Raw genomic sequence first — 16,077 nt, forward strand, 5'->3', positions numbered from 1 at the left:
ACAATAGAGTGATGCCACAACAAATATAGATTTGTTTGAGCACTATAACTGAGTGTATAATGCAGTTGACTGATGGAGTTGCATGCAGTTGAGCACCAAAACTAAGGTGTGTGATCCCTCATGAGCACTACGACTGAGTGTATGAGCACAACAACAGCCCAGTAAGGAAAACCATCAGGTATTCAAGTACCACCATGTATTTGTGACATCACTGGTTATCAGAGAAACCAAGTGAAGAGAAATGGAGGAGGAAAAAAAAGTTTGGCCAAATAATTACTCTAGGTCCCTTTCTGTACTGATCTCTAGATTCTATAGCTAGGGAGGAGCAGAAAGATCTCTAAAAGGAATGGTCAATCAATTTGGAATTACAAAGCCTTGTGCTTGTTTCAGCAGCACATAAACTAAAATTGGAATGATACAGAGAATAATAGCCATGGCTTCTGCACAAGGATGCTATCCTCTCTGATGATGATATGCCTCTCTGAAGTTCTCTCTTGATTCACTCTGGCATGCTTCACTTTTCCTCCTTTTTTTCCTTATCTTTGTCCTTTATATATGTTCTTGACTGTTTCTCCTCCTTGCTTTCCCAATAATGTAGTACTATTTTTGTCCTTGTGTATTTGTGTATTTGTACTGCTTTGCTTTTTCAGTTGCTAGAGACATAAATGAAGTGAATGATTCTTTCTTTTACCTAAAGTGACAATAGAGCAGGTGGAATGTGACTCCGAGTCTACCTTTACTCCACATTCTGGTGATGATGAGGAGCAGAGTTGTCAAAGGTAAAGATCAGGTTTTGGAGCATAGAGATGGTTCAGTAAGAATCCATCCCTTATAAGAAAAATAAAAGATAGTATGGTAATAATACCCAAAGACAATAGAGAAAAAGATCAAGAGGACCAGTCCATGGTAGAAAGCTTGCCACTAAAAATGATGAATGCAGTTAGGGTAATGAATTGTCAGTCCACTGTGACAACGATGGTTGGAATTGATCACTCTGGACAAGAACTGTGTGCTGAAGGAGAATAAAGTGATATTCATGATACCCTTTTATTAGGAACAGTGCATATCACAGTGTCAAAAAAGAAAAGAGAGAGGGAGTAAAATGTCTGCCCCAGAGGCAGGCACAGGGAAGGGTGTAAAAGGGTTAGAGGGAATCTGGGCACAATGGTGGTGGAAAATGTGCACTGGTGAAGGGTGTTGTACATTGTGTGACTGAAACTCAATTATGAACACTACATATGAAAATCCATCCAGATGTACATCTAAACTCTAGATATTTTTCTTGGTGGTAGAGACCATACTAAGACAAATAGCTTTAGAACTAGAATTTTATGCTAAAAATTCAAGTTCTGCCTGAAAAGTTAGATTAAAAATCTGTGTGTTTCCCAAAACTAGATGGTCCTCTGAGCATTTCTGAGAGTAAGAGTAACACCCAAGTATAGAGCTAAGAGTAGCTTCTGCGCACCGCTAGGTGTGGCCCCTTTAAACAAAGCAAAGTCCAGTTCCAATGAAAAGTGCAGGGTTTTTTTCTCTCTTCCCCCAACTCTTCATTCCTTAAAACCTTATCCTCTTTACTCCTAGGAGATGGCCCTCAATTTCTTTTAGGGATTATTTGAGCATGGTCTATGTTTAAACTTCAAAGAAAAGAGCCTTCATGAGATTTGCATCCTTTGATATTTGGTTGTAATTTTCTGCAGGGATCCCCCTCAATTTAAACCATTGGACTTATGCACACATAAACTGAGTTTCTTGATAACTTGTTTTTTTTCTAAAAGGAAGAAGTGCTCTGCAGATATGCAGGCTTCATGGACTGAGAGAGGCCTTATATCTACCTCTCTATTTTTTCTCAATACCTTCTGAGAGCATACCTCAAATCCAAATGACCTAAGTACACAGTTATCACTCTTGTCATCCCATTTTAACCATTCTGTAACAAAACTCTCAGAGTCAGACTGACATTCAACCTATATTGAATGAATTCTGTCACTCTCAACTGTGATAAAATCGCATTTTTCTGTCTTTTATTTTCTACTTATTTATTTAGCATTCATTGATTAAGTGCATGTTTTCCGATATGGAAATGTATGGGGAATTTAAAGCATATCTTTTTCCTGTTGATTTTCCTGAACAAGTCTTACAAACAAAAATTATTATTACTATCATTATTGTTATCTTCATCAAAGTGCAGAGTACTGAACGTAGATCCTCACACATGTGAAGACTGTACTCTAATATTGAACCACATTCTGGAACCTGAATATCTTTTGTTGAGTACCTACTAGTCTTCCAGGCATTCTACTAGATACTGATGAATGGTATTCTGGTAAAATAACAGGCATCCCTGCTCTCAAAAGGAACAATTGCAAAGACTGGACTTTGGTGAAAGTTAGACATAACTTTTTGGAGGAGCCTTGAATATCTCACTATCTTCTTTACTTCTCCTTTTGTGCAATTTGTACACCCCTGGTCACATTATGCATAATTCCATATTTTGGTAAGCTATATTCTTGCAGGTCTTCTCATATAAACTCTGAGCTGACCACAGACAGGCACTGGGGCCCCATGTTTGCTATATCTTCAGAATATAGTGCGGTCCCTGGCACAAAAGTTCCATGCCCTAAAAATGTGTTAAATCTGTGGTTGATGAATTGACAATTGTATATATACATTGACCAAGGACTGAGGCCTGAGAAATACTACAATGGGTAGGGTCTTTGCCTTGTGCAAGGTTGGCCCCAGTTTGAACCCTGACACTATAATCCCCCGAGCCCCACCAGGAGTGATCACTGAGCATAGAGCTCTCAACACCGCTGTGTGTGGCTCAGAAATGAACAACAACAATAACAAAGGTATAAAAAAGACAAAGGAAAGAAAATGGCCAATGACTCAAAAATAGTGGGTGGAGTCATAATAATTTATAATTTTCATTACCGTGTCAGAGCACAAAACAATGGATTGCCCAAAGACTAAAGAAAGGGCATATGGGCTCTGGAGTGAAATAGGGTCTCTGCTAAAATCTACTTTCATTGAAGTCATTTGGGTAGTCCATTTTAGGGTTATATAAAACAATAACACTATAGTTCAGTGAGAAACCACTAGATTTTGGGATTAGGTGTTAATTTGAAACAGAAGTTTAGGACTGTCCTTAGAGTGTATTTCTTTCATCCTTCCTGCTACATATAGAGAGACAAAAATCTTAGTCTATTTATATCCATATCTATTTTTCTATCTTCAATTTTCTTTTGCTCTTCCGACTTAAAAATGCTATTGAACCTGAAGAAAAATAATGTGAGGAAATCTAACCACATGAGGTTAGCACATGGGAGTGATTGCCTGCAAAACATGTACTTTTTGCTTCCTGAATTTGAATTTTTTTGGTTTGGTTTTTTTCTCTTTAAAATGGTGTGAAACTTTTTTTTTTATTTAAAGCAATTTATAGTGAATTGAGCATTACTTTTCAGCTGTACTGACACGAACTATAAGTCTATTTAGATCCCAGTAGTTTTGTGACTTTTCTCATCTCTTTTTCTGCCCATTGCACATACGTATTTTCTAGAATGACACCCTCCTAACCGCAGATACAAAACGCCAACAGAGGCGTTGAGAATCTTACATGGGCCAGTGTTGAAATGATGCTTTTTTCTTTTTTTGTTTCTGTTTCAAGGAGTCCTTTACTTCCAATATTTCTTAAGAATATTTTTAAAACTGGGGACGGAGAGATAGCTTGGAGGTAAGGCGTTTGCCTTTCATGCAGAAGGATGGTGGTTCAAAACTTGGCATCCCATATGGTCCCCTGAGCCTGCCAGGAGCGATTTCTGAGTGTGGAGCCAGGAGTAACCCCTAAGCGCTGCTAGGTGGGACTCAAAAGCCAAAAAAAAAAAAAAAAGAATATTTTTCAAACTAAATGCACCCATGACTTAAAGCCTTTCATGTCACAGTTCTTTTCTTGTTATACTTTATTTAAAAGCTTTTAAATGCTGTTTATTTCACCTGACCAATGTACAGCATCTTAAAAAGTGTTTTGCTTTCCAGCATGTATCTGTTAATTCAGGTTTTTCAGAATCCTTTACTCTGGGTTCAGGCAGATTATTGTCAGCTTCTGCACCTCCTCAAATGTTCCTACATCTGCTTTACACAGTTTTGGAGTCCAGTGATCATGATTCCCAGGGTTCCCACCTGTCTCCCTGAATGTTTCTTGCACATAGCATAAAGGCCCCCACTGGCTTCCAGTCAGTGCACTGTGTGAAAAAAGAGAGTCCTTTGAGCAAAGGGTTGCAGCCTGGTGGGGAAGCTCATCTTCAGTGATCACCAGGCACTTCATTAAGCATTCTCTTCTGCCCTATTTTTTTTCCAGAGAGGAGTCTGGGGTCTATCATGTTGGAAGGCTGCAGAGAATGGTATAGCTTCCGTCTGGAACTACCCTTAATGCTCTTAATGTTAACCCTTATTGTTAACATGTGTCTTCACAGTTGACTGAGTGAGATGAACTGATATTTATTTCAATGTTAAAGTATAGGAGCTGTTCTGACCTCCAGTTGACAGGGCTACTCCACATATCAACATTTGGAAGTGCTTCTGGCTATATATTTATCCTTTCTTTTTAACCTTTTCATATAATACCTTTTTATGACTTTTCTCATCTGACCTCATCCTTGGAAGAACTAAAATGCATCAGTTCTTTATCAAAGATTCATGGGAAGAGGGGGGAAAGGAGGAAAAAAAGAAATGGAATAGCAGAGGACTGAACAGAAAAAGAAGAAATGGGCTAGTTGTGAGCGATGTTTTGGCTTTATATTTTTATCAAAATGTTCGAAATTTAAAAATCTGAAGAATTGAGACTGAAGTGATAGTTCAGTGCACTTCCATTACATGCAGTAGACCTAGGTTTGATCCCCAACACCCAATATTATTCCCTGAGTCCCATCAGGTGTCATCCCTGAGTTTAGTTAGAGTCAGAATTAGATCTTAATCACCAAAGGAAGGGGGACCTGAAGAATTAGACACCAATTTGCCAATTTTTCTTCTGTTTAAAGTTCTATGTCTGAAATTAAAAACACCTACTCTGGTATCCAAGGAGATGACTCAGCAGTCAGCGACATTACCTTTTGCTTATATTGAGACATGATTATTTTGTTTTGGTTTTTGGCCACACATAGTGCTGCTTCATGGGTTAGTTCTGGATCTGCCCTCAGGAATTACTCCTGGCAGTTTTCAAGGAAACATATGGGATGCAAGAATTGAACTCAGGCTGCATGCAAGATAAGTGTCTTACCCACTATACTAACTCTCTAGCCAGGAACCTGTCTTCTAACCACATCCCCACCAGGATAGCTGATATATCCTTTGAGGCCTTTGAGCAAGGGAGGGATGACCTCCTGGTTTCCAGTACCACACAGAATAAGCAGCTCCAACCAAATCTTCCAGCCCTATGATTGAACTTCCCAATTCAAGTGAAAATTGCTCAGTCCTTTGAGAATTGCTTGGGATCTTCTCTCCTGCACAACATGCCTACACTGTGTCCAATTCTGTGCAGGGAATTTGGAAGACAAAACCTTGCCCTCAGATTATGGTCTCTCTTCTACTTTTTGAGGCCCAGGAACAGCAATTTATTTTTAAAAACCTCTACTTTTCCCCCTTCAGCCAATGTCTCAAGCTGGTCCCTCCAGGAAGCAATTCTATGACAGAATTTAATGCAGTGCATTTATAAAACAGTTGCCTTGAATTATCATCTATGGATGGGGAGGCACTAGAGGCAGAATCAGGCAAGGAGAGAAGACGAGCTGTGTTGCAGGTCTCATGAGGGCTCAGTTGACATCTTATGACTCCACAGGAAGGTGGCCCTTCAGAGTTGTCTTGAGTTTGCCTGAATTTTATACTTCTATACAGATCAGTCATGAGTGTGGTTTGCTCTGAAATAGAGATGACCTTGGATGAGGTTACTCTCTGAAGCTGAAGCAATCTTTGAAGGGACTGACTGCTGACAGTCATGTGCAGACATCATCCCCAACAGCAGCCAACACATCTTTGATTGAATGGAGAGCTGCCTGGTACCTCACAGCTGCTCCTATGACCTACTGTTGTTTGTCTTTTTTAGAATCCAACTAATTCCCTCTTGTAAAAACCTGGCACCAAACTCCTAATTAGAACGCTTAGCAATCTTTTATTGATCTGCCATGAAATTTTGGAGCATTTGACCCCCCCTTGATTTGTGCTCTAGTTCACTTTTACCTTTTAACAGCTCATTCAAAGTCATCCTTCTTTTTCATTGAGCTATTCCACTTGGAATAGCTTTCTGTTTTCTACTAACCCTCTTCCCTTTTTTCTTCATATTCTGTCTCCCACTGAATTATCTGTCTCATGCATCTCCAAATGTAGGTGATTAGATGACTCCCATGGCTGCATCACTTTTCTGAGCTCCAGGTATATTTCCAACTAGATAACCCACCAGATTGTCCTGCTGTCTCAAAGTGAACCTGTCTCTATTAGTCATCTCAGGCTGTCATAACAGAATACTACACTTTGAGTGGCTTAAAAACCAGAAATGTGTTTCCTCACAGATCTGTAGCCTGGAAGTGTATGATGAAGGTGTTAGTGGGCTTAATTTTTGGCAGAAGCTCTTTAGCTTCTGTATCCTCATCTAACTTCTATGCACATTCATGGAAATAGATCTCTGCTGTCTCTCCTTGTTTCTTGGGTTTTGGTTTTTGGGCCACACCAAGCAGTGCTCAGGGGGACCATATGGGATGTTGGGTATCTGACCCAAGTAGATCCCAAGTTGACTGCATGCAAGGTAAATGCCCTACTGCTGTGCTATCAATCCGGTTCCTAGTGTCTCTCCTTCTTAAAAGAAAACCAATGCTATTGGGTAAGGGCCCCACACATATGACCTCATTAAATCTTAACTAGCATCCTAAAGTCTCCATTTCTAATTCAGTCACATTGATGATTAAGAAACATTGATGATTAGGAAACAGCATATATCTTTTGAAGAGGGATAAAATTCAGTCCAAATAAGGTAACCAAATGTATTTAATATTCTTCTATCATTGTCCCTTTAACTTGTTCCTCTCTTCTTTTCTTTTAAATGTCTAAAACCTACTCTTTCCAGCGTCACAGGCCGAACACTTGAGGATGTTCGTTGCCATTTTTATTTCTTTATCTTTTCATCCAAGCTATTGTATTTACATTTTGCTATTCAATGGATTTCTCCAAAACTCAGAATCTAATATACTAACTCAAATTTTTGAAGGTGAGTGATCCAAAAACACTGAGCTGGCTTGCTTTAGCTTGACACTGTGTTTCAGTTAAATATTAGCTGGCAGAAGACTTTATTGAATCTCATGAGCAGCATTCAAAATTGTTCACTTAGTTTGTTGGCAGGAGACCTCAACTTATTGATGGCTATTGGTAGGCATTATAATTTCATAAATAAATGGACTTTTCATAGGGGATTCAAGAAGGACCATAAAGGAGACCATTGCCCTTTATGACCTAATAGTCTCAGAAGTTACCAGACAGGTATATGAAGTAGAACAAGGAACATATCGGCAACAACTGGTGCTAAGAAAACTGGTCAGGCACATACAAAAAATTAACTTGGATTCCTATCTGACATCATAACAGAAAGTTAATTAAAATGGATAAAATACCTTAATATTACACTGGATATCCATATGATATTGAGGAAACTAAGGGCAGAACTCTACATAACATTGACTTTAAAGGCATCTTCAGTGACTCAATGCCATTGGCAAAGGAAAAGGAAACAAAAATAAACAAATGGAATTATATCATATTAAGACAAAGCTTCTTCCAGCAAAAGAACAACTAGACTAAAAAAAGACTGGGAGAAAATATTGACTTACTATCTACTAGAATTCCCTAAATAGATCAAAACAAATGGGGGAAATTGCCACTACATAAGAAGATAGACAATAAGGGTTATACTATTCAGAAAATACATCAAAAGAAATATTCAAAGGAGATATACATGTCCCCTTTCAGTTTGTTTTATTTTTCTTATTTTGGGGCCATACCCAGTAACATTCAGGGGTTACTCCTGGCTATGTGCTCAGAAATTGCTCCATATGGAATGCTGGGGGATTGAACTGCTCGCAGTCCATCTTAGGTTAGCGCATGCAAGACAAATGTCCTACTGCTGTGCCATTGCCCTGGCCCCAACACTTTAAGTCTTTTGAAATAGTCTGGGGGGATAAAATGCAGAGCACAGCTTCAGTCTGTGATTTGGTCTTGTGGAATCTAAAAAATGGCTCATTGCACTGGTGAAATGGGAGGGTGTTCTGTTTATGACTGAAACCCAAATACAATCACACTTGTAATCCAGGTGCTTAAATAACAATTTTATTAAAAAATAAAATAAATTGGAATATAAAAATAATTACAATATAATTGGAAAAAATAAAATAAAAATGGCTCCCAGCAGTCACATATCAGGATATGTGTTTGATCTGGGAGCTTCTCAGAAACCGAATTTGGTAGTGAGCAACAGTCCAGAGCGAAGGGAAGTGGAAGAAAAGGGGCCTTTCAGAGCAAATCAGCAGCAGCGGCAGTGGCAGCTTCTCAGGCTGAGAATCTATATTTTCACTTTGGGAGCTTGTTGGCAGCTGGCTGAGGGGGGATGTTCTGCTTCATGAGGAGTAAGAACTGAGGGTATAAAGGGTTAAAATGGGAGAAAATGAAAGATGGAGGGTGAGAGAGTGAAGGGCTAGAAAATAATTTGTAAAGTGGTAAGCAAAGTGGGGAAGGAGGGGTTATGTATAATAGGGGGAAGAACAGTATACAACATAGACATACATTATGTATTGCAGACAGATATTAGACAGACATTGAAGTGGCCAATATATATTTACACATAGACAGACATTGAGGAAGGATTCATGAGTTACAGTTAAAAAGCTTACCCAGGTGAAATGTGATAGAACACTTAAAAAATATAAAGTTGGCAAGTTGGATGTAAAGGTTTTCCATTTTGTAGGCCAATCATGATTGGTGAGGGTAACTAAACTGAAGGAAGGCTTTGTGGATTAGATTATGTATAGAGCATTCTTAAAAACAGTCATAACTTTCAAGTTTAGAAAACTAAGTGATATGGTAATGAGCACTATAAGAGGAGTCTATACCATAAGATAGCGTATATGGGTTCCTTTCATCAAAGCAATCTAAAATCACGAGCATTTTGGTATAATGTTAAACTACCTACAATTGGAAAAGATTAGAATAACGTATTCAATGAATGAGCCTTGTAACAGGAGTTCATGGCATGCAGTTGCATATTGTTATCTGTGGACAAAAGCATTAGATTATATTTTTAGGCATTATCTAGTAGAAATTGAATAGATTAGAATTTTTGTTGTGACATCATAATGAGCTTTGATCTATTTAGTAGGGAATTCTAGTAGATAAGTTTCTCTAGTGTTCTGAGTTCATGTTAGAACCAGGTTATTGGGTTCGTTTAGCTTGCATTAGTTCTTCAGTTTAGTTTACCCTCACCAATATCTATGGTATTGGATAGCATCTATTTTAATTCTGCTTGTGGTTCTCCAGTTTTACCAGAACCATTCACTAAATAAACTATACTTCGGCCTATTAAAGCCTCTTGGTTACTGGGCAGATATTAATTGACTATGAATAGATTTATTTCTAGACTCTTGATTTCTGTTCCACTCTTCAGAACATTTTTAGGGTCCATTACTTATAAAGCTTTAAATAAGAGAATTTTAGGCAGTCAGAGTTAGATCCAACTCCCTACTATGGATTCATTTTGATACCTGTACCATACTATTTTGAATCTTAAGCGTTGTAATAACGTTTGAAGACTGCCATTTGTATGGCTCCAACTTTGTTCATTCATATGAATAATTTGTGATTTGGGTCTTTATATGAATATGCAACATATTCAGATGAAAAATTAAAATATTCATATAAATGTGGAAAATATAATTAGAATTTGAACATTAATTGCACTGATTACTTAGATGGTTTGGGTAGTGTGGGTATTTTGACAATATTAATTTTTCTGATTCCCATGAACATGGGGAATCTTTACAATTATTTGTTGCTTCTTTCATTAGTGTTTTTGTATACACTTTTTTCACTTATATGGTTAAAAACTTTCAAACTAAGTTTATGAATTTATTTTTGAAACTATTATAAATAATGGGATTTATTTATATCTTTACAACTTACAACCCATTTATTTTCTTGAATTAAAATACTATTAATAATGGTTTCTTAGGCCAGAGTGGTAGAGCAAGTGGTAGGGTGTATACCTTTCACATGCTGACCCAGGACGGACCACATTTAGATCCCCTGGAGTCCCATATGATCCCCCAAGCCAGGAGTAATTTCTGGGCGCATAGCCAGGATTAATACCTGAGTGTCACCTGGTTTGGCCCAACCCCCCCAAATAATGGTTTCTAATGAACATAATTTCAATTTCCCCAGTGTACCTGTCTCTCTCCTCTACCTCTCATCCACCCTCTCTCTTATCCACCTTCCTTCTTACCAGCTCCCCAATTCAATTTTGTGTGTCATTTCTCCCATTATGTTGCCTTTGAATCTTCATTTCTAATATGCTCTGTATCCTTAAGTCCCACATATGAAAGATCATTTTGTATTCGCCCCTTTGATTCTTACTGACATCATTCAGCATGATATGCTCTAGTTCAATCCATGTTTTTGCAAATTGGAAAATTGCATGTGCTTGTTCTTTCTTAGAGATGCATGGTATTCTATAGATGTGGTATCTATACCACAACTTCTTGATCCATTCATCTGTAATTGGGCATTTGAACAGCGCTCAGGGGTCACTCCTGGCTCTATGCTCAGAAATCGCTCCTGGCATGCTCGGGGGACCATATGGGATGCCGGGATTTGAACCCCCGTCCTTCTGCATGCAAGGCAAATGCCTTACCTCCATGCTATCTCTCCGGCCCCACCAGGATTTAATTAAAGCAATAAATAACCAGAGTGGCAAAGACAACAAAAACAAAACATAATTAAAGGGGACTGTATCTAATTAAAATACTTCTTTCAGAGAGAGAGAGAGAGAGAGAGAGAGAGAGAGAGAGAGAGAGGAGAGAGAAGAAAAGCGGCTGCCATAGAGCTAGACTGATAGTGGTGATGGGGGTGGTATAACAGGAGGGTAACTGGGGAAATTTTTGGCAAAAAATGAACACTAGTGAAAGGATGGGTGTTGAAACATAACTCAACTATCAACAAAATTTTAACTCTGTATTCATCGTAATTTAATAAAATAAATAAATAAAATGCTTCTTTATTTTAATAGAGGGTTTCCAAAGAGTGGTCAGGGGTGTGAGGAAAACTCCTGGTCATATTTGACCAAATATGCATGGCAATTCAATAGTAGTGTCCAAAGACATACATTTACCCATGCCTTGTAGTGCTGGACGCCACCAGGGTCATTCAGACAGTGTTCAGACTCCTGCATTAGATATAGTGGTACATGGAGTGCTATGTGTTGCCAAGGTTCAAACTAATATTCCTGTGCATATCAAAGCATGTACAGTTGATTGCTAATTTTGAAATAAAATTTGTTTAAAGCTCCTCCCTTTATTTCCTTTGTTAGGTAATTGTTTCCAATACTTACATTTTGTTTTGTTTTATTTGGGGGTCACTCCTAGTGGTGTTCAGGGTACTCTTGTCATCATGTTCAGGAATTACTCCTGACAAACTTAGGTGGCCAAATAGGATGCCAGGAATTAAATCCTGGTGGGCTGCGTGTAAGGCAGCTGCTGAGCTATTTCTCCTGCCTCCCAGTGTTTAAATTTAATAGCTTTATGAATAATTACTCTTTTATTCTTCCTGATATTATCAGAAGGGAAGACCTTTCATTATTAAATTTATACAATTTGTGGCTTTGTTAAAAACAGTCAGTAATTTGCTGATATATGTTCATTCTATGCCCAATTTGCTGAGATATTTATCATGAATTTTGTCAAATACATGACCTTCATCTATTCAAAATGTATGACATTTATTTTACATCTTCACACTTATTTTAATTTATATACACTCTTAATACATTTAGAATATGCTGTATATAATTTTGTATTTTAATTCCTATTTACAACTTTATTTATAGCTAAATTATAAAAATAAATATATAGACTCTTCCTTAATAGACAGAAACATTGCAATTTGTTTTCCCTTTTGAATTAACAGCTTGTTTTTCTACCATAAAAATTTTAAGTCTGGGGCCGGAGAGATAGCATGGAGGTAGGGCATGTGCCTTGCATGCAGAAGGTCGGAGGTTCGAATCCCGGCATCCCATGTGGTCTCCCGAGCCTGCCAGGAGCGATTTCTGAGCATATAGCCAGGAGTAACCCCTGAATGTTGCCGGGTGTGACTGAAAAAACAAAAATAATTAAAAAATTAAGTTTATGTAACTTATGCTTAAAATTCTTGTTGGTTTTTTTTTGGGGGGGTCGCACCCATATAACACTTATGGGTACTACTGACTATGCACTCAGTAATCTCCCCCTGGCTTGGGGAAAACATATGGGATGCCTGGTGATTGAACCCTGGTCTGTCCAAGGCTAGCGCTTGCAAGGCAAATGCCTTACCTCTAGCGCAACTGCTCTGGCCCCATATGCTTGGAATGTTTATTAATTACCTATGATGGTACTTCCTTGTAAGAAAAATATGGGTGGAAAACCCAATTTGTAACTTTAAGTGTAAAAATTTAATTTGGGTTGATTATTAGCATTATTAATAGCACACAAATGATAAAAAACAACACACATATAAGATAGGTATATATAATTTGAGTTATTAATTTTGCTGTTTTTGAATCCTCCACCCCTTAAAATGTATTGTTGGCATAGCTTCTCAGCTAATTGGGTAGGTTTTTCTGCTTGCTTATATATGTGAGGTTTATATACATGTCAATATATTGTTTGTGGAATATTATTGCTCATATAATAAAAGGTTTATTTTATTTTATTTGTCATTTTCAAGAAATGCAAATCAATAATTATAATGTATTGTTTGATAAATAGCATATTAATTTTATTGTGATATAGTCAACATATGTTCCTAATTTTTAAAAAACTTTTCATCTATATATTTTACAAACATTATAATTATTACCACTTAAAATTTTATGACAATAAAGTATAAATTATCATTTATCATTTTAATAAGTTTTTTGTTTTTGGCCCACATCTTCAAGGGCTTAGGCCTTATTCTAAGCGGTGCTCAGGGCTTACTCCTAAATGTGCTCAGGGTTTATTTCTGGTGGTACTCTAGAGACCATATGGTGTCCCAAGGATAAAAAAACAAGGCAATCATGCAAGGCAAATATCCTACTAACCGTATTTATCCCTTTGTTCCTCTTTTAAATCATTTAAATAATTCAGTGGCATTAAATAATTTACATTGCTGTAAATCATCCCTAATATTTATCCTAATAACTTCATCTTTCCCAAATTGAAACTTTTCAACCACTAAATATTAAGTTTCCCTTTCCTCCTGCACTTGGAACCATAATTTCACTTTTCATCACTAGACATTTGATTATTTTAAGTACCTCACATAATTGGAATCATACAATATTTGCTCTGTAGTGATTGAATTATTTCAACTACCATAAGGCATTCAAGGTTCATCCATATTGTTTCACGTGTTGGAAATTCCTTACACTTCATGACTGAGTAATATTCCTTTGTATGCTTCTTATCATATCTTGTTTATTCACTCATCGGTGGATGGACATTCTATTATGAAGTTGTGAATTGAGATATCCTTCCACCTTTCATCTGTTGTGAGTAATGTGAGTACCTTTTTGAATCCAATTTTCAGTTTTTTGGAACTATGGCCAGAAATAAAATTGTAATATCATTTACAATTCTGATTTTAATATTTAAACTATTTTCTTACATAGTAGATGGATAATTTCACATTCCACAAGCAATGCAAAAAATAATTTGAAAAATATTTGTACTCATCAGACAGTTGACAATACAATTGATTCTAACAAAACCTCAGTTTTGTTAAAAACAAAGCATTCGATACCACCTGCTTGCAGAGAGATCTGTTGCCCAGACTTGATTAGAGACATTAACTTTTTTAACACTTGCACAGCATTTCTAATTGCCTCTTTGTTTTCCCAGAGGTATTTACATTCCTGGTGCAATGTGCAATAGTGAGAATTGGGATAAGTGAAAGATAGCCTTTCTTTGGTCAAGTATGAGAAGGTTGGTGGTAAAAAAATGTGATAGAAAAGTAAAACTGACTTGCTGAATTCAACATGAACATTTATCTAGCAAATAAATTGAAGGGATAATGGTGTTTATTGAAATTGAAGACCTGAAACTTTGTTCTCTTAAAACTTTATGAGATCAAAAAAAAAACTTTATGGGATCAGAGCAATAGCACAGCAGTAGGCATTTGCCTTGCACACAGCTGACCCAGGATGGACCTGGGTTCAATACCCAGCGTCCTATATATTCCACTTAACCAGGAGTGATTTCTGAGCTCATAGCCTAGAGTAACCCCTGAGCATCACCAGGTGTGGCCCCAAAACAAAACAAAACCAAAAAAAAAACTTTTATGAAAAGTCTTTAAGTTCTCCTATAAAAGTGAAGACCCCAATTTGAAGACCAATGGATTCTGTATAAAGAAGGGCCAAGTCTAATTTAGAGAATTGAAATAGACTTATGTTCTAAATTGATGCCTTTTAAAACTGCACTATACATTAGAAGTGCCTAAGTAGGTAATTGTTGGGCCTCAACAACAGAGTTACTAGTTCACTAGCTGCATGGAGAGACCCAAGAACTTTCATGAGTCATGAGCCGGTAGTGTTTGTCTGGTCACAATGCTGAAAACCAAATGAACCATGTAAATCCTTGCACATACTTACTTATGTCTACTTTATTCTTACCCTACTATTCTCTGATACTGTAGTAAATGAGTTTGTGTGCCTCCACTAGTGTTTGACAAGCCTCCACTAGTGTTATTTACTACCCTGACTTATACTCTCAATTCCCATTGGAAGGCCTTTTAGAGGAATTATATGTTATTTATCTATTAATCATTGTATATACTTGATAACTACTTGTACAACTGTATTTCTATGAAAAGTTATGACTGATACATCTTTTAATCACTATTTCAAATGAAAATGTAGAAAAATTTTAGGACTAGAGCAGGCATTGTTTATTCTTTGAAGACAAATTTGGATGCAATCAAGTAGATTACAAAAGAAAATAATGAGCTATGCAATTTCATCCAAACCTAATATTAACCTTTAAACAGTATGAATTGAATCATTTCTCTTTTCCCGTGAACATGTGTTAAATAAGCATACGTATATTATAAAAAGATTTTTTAATTTATTGATTACATGGATGAGTAAGGTACTTTATAGTTAGAGAACAAAACAGAATCAAATACATACCCTACTATTAAGAATCTCCTGGTCTGATAGGAAAAAGAAAATGTGTATAAAAATACCTAGGTTACGTGCCATAATATTGCAAAGAAACAGATCCTTGCTTCCTTGGTATGAAAGAGCTTGTTCTGCTGATTTTGAAGAAGGTGGAGCATTTTGTGTAACCTCTGCATAAGCAATCATATTTGAAGCATGTCCTGGGAAATAGACACAAGCTGACCATGAACGGCTAGGGTTTAAAAGTGGAGACAGGGAAATTTCAAGCTGAGAGAACAAAGAGTTAGGACAAGAAAATGAGGTAGGAAATAGTGAGAGCTAAACAAGAAGTGGAAAACATCCCCACATCATTAGAGGACATAGTGTAAAAAGTGAAAAAAAGCAAGACAACATCCCAGCAGAGGTCAATGTCGGACAAGCTAAGGACTTTGAAACGTGTTCTGTAGTCACGTATCAATTCTTGATAACGTTTAAGCAGTGTAACTATCAGAGAAGTGCTTCAGGAAGACTTCATTGGATAGGATCTTGCAAGATAGATGAGAAAGGAGACTAGAGACATTGTTTCCAATGACAGAAGTCCAAGGGGACATAGAGAAGAGTATATATGATGCAGAGTTAGAACAGACAAAATTTAACAATTTATTAAA

The 16,077-nt window shown here is 37.0% G+C and overlaps 1 non-coding gene across 1 annotated transcript; it reads left to right on the forward strand.

Moving 5' to 3' along the window:
- Nucleotides 1-377: 377 nt before the first annotated feature.
- On the forward strand, nucleotides 378-485 carry LOC125999591 (U6 spliceosomal RNA). Its single transcript, XR_007492119.1, has one exon. It is a non-coding gene; the product is annotated as a U6 spliceosomal RNA (small nuclear RNA).
- Nucleotides 486-16,077: the final 15,592 nt, after the last annotated feature.

This window comes from Suncus etruscus, chromosome X, assembly GCF_024139225.1.
Source record: "Suncus etruscus isolate mSunEtr1 chromosome X, mSunEtr1.pri.cur, whole genome shotgun sequence".
In the NCBI taxonomy this organism is placed as follows: Eukaryota; Metazoa; Chordata; class Mammalia; order Eulipotyphla; family Soricidae; genus Suncus; species Suncus etruscus.